A 2,069-nucleotide genomic window follows, 5' to 3' on the forward strand; every position below is an offset into this window, starting at 1 on the left:
ATGAACTAGATGAGAGAAGACAATGGCAAAGAGTAGAAAGAAGAATTGCATTGAATTATCAATCAGTTATGAGTTTATGTGCCTAGTAGTCTCTTTGCGCGCTAACATTGTCTTTGGTAAGTGAAAAGTTGGCACTTCAAGAGCTATAGAAGTGCTGATCTCCTAGAGGCAACAAAATTAAATATTTCAATAAAGAATTGACCCCCTTTAGCCTATAGAATCGTATTATACGGTGTTTCCAGAGTGCGATGATACGCGATATTTTATATATATTTACAATAGCGACAGATTTTCATTTTTTGGATGGATGTAATAGCTCTAAGGCAGTGAGCAGCGTGCTTTTCCTCAGTAGCGAACCAACTTGCTTCCAGCTCCCGCGTCGTGTTGTACATGAAAAAAATAAAAGCAGCCCCACATCCAGGCGACTGGCTGTTCAAGTGTGTGTTGTTTGTGATATGTTACGCGCAGGCCCGTAAGTTTGCTTTATAGCAACTGAAACAGCCCGATTCCTAAATACCACTCGTCAGGCGTGCACGAGACTTGCTAAAATTCTGCAGGATTGCAAACTATTGGAGTCGTGGCGGCGAGTCGACGTTACCGGCATTCAGAATAATCAGTCATGCATGACGAACGAAAGATAAATGCCAGCGTGAGAGCGTTAATAATCGCTAATTGGTTCAGGAAAGAGCTCTAGAAGAGAACTCAAGGGTCGGCGTCTGGACGGGGCGTGGGCGGCAACAGTACGGAAACTGCAGCCGAGCACCTGAGCGAGAATCTTTTATTTATGAGAATGGTAGCACTTGCAAGGGCAGATCAGTAGCACGACTGCTTGTAAGATATACTGCCAAGGAAAGTTGCGCCATAATTTAATTGCGCTATTGGGTCCACCAGTGTTTGCAACTGCGTACAGAGCCAATGAGTTTAATTATTTCCGTACTTTTTATTTTGCTCGGAAAATGAAGAAGTTAAGAAGTTTTGTACAAGGGGTGCAAATTTCTTTTGAGAAGTAATCTCACTGCACCTGCGAACAATAAAGAGTGCAATAGATGTTTGTAAATTTAACGAGTCGTCACAATCGTTCGAAACCGTCTTTCACGAAACCTTTCGGTGGTGGCCTCGCTAGCAATGGCCTGAGTCGCAGCGCACTTGTTACGCTGAGCTTGTCTATGCATCTTGCTGACAAATATAGTCCCACCGTCATTTATAGGCCTTCGATGCATCTAATGAGGGCCTTTTAGTTAAAATTAATCGGTGAATAATTCATTGGCCGTCCAAAAAATTTTTTTTCACAGGTTGAACACCGCAGTTAAAAAAGAAACATTCACAAAAGGCCGTGTGGCGTCAATATTTCAACCGAAGCATTTGAAATGTGCGCTCACCTTCCAAAGTCCTGGCATCTTCCATTGATAACTTGCTGCTGTAGAGGTATCCTGAACAAGATGATAGTCAAACCGATTTAAATCTGACTTTCCCCAAATGCTGCAAAAATGTTGGTTCGCGAATGCGAAGATTAGGTGACTACGCTCCTAAGCTGTTATGTGTTAAGTGGTGCAGAACCCGTGCGTCTTGAAAAACAAGGATGCACTTGCGTCTTCCAGAGGAATTAAGCAGACCCTAGTTCCACTTTTGCGTGTTATTACGACACCTCGTCGTTTCACTTTCAAATACAGCTTCTTACTGGGCGATGTGAGTCAGATGGTTATCGATGAGTTCTGTTTTGATTACGCGTAGCTTCAAATCTTGCTTTAACATTCCATTCTGACAGTCCTTTAGGCGCATACCTGCGGACTGCCAGTGTGAGTGTTCGTTCGACAAATTACTGGTATAGCTCCGCTTCACATGAGAGGCATCACTTCCACGCTTACCAAGTAGTGCGGTTAAAAATTTTGATTGCGCACTTTTCCAAGTTACAGGGGTTGGCGCGGGCGACACTCATACGCAATAGTATTTTTCTGCTGTGCTATTATCTCGCATAAAGTTTCTTTTTTTTTTACGTTACGCACGGATTTCTCTTTTTATGGCTCATGCTAACTAACGTGCAGTCTTACACCATCACTGCCGGCAGTGGC

This window comes from Dermacentor andersoni, chromosome 10 (genome assembly GCF_023375885.2).
Source record: "Dermacentor andersoni chromosome 10, qqDerAnde1_hic_scaffold, whole genome shotgun sequence".
NCBI lineage: Eukaryota > Metazoa > Arthropoda > Arachnida > Ixodida > Ixodidae > Dermacentor > Dermacentor andersoni.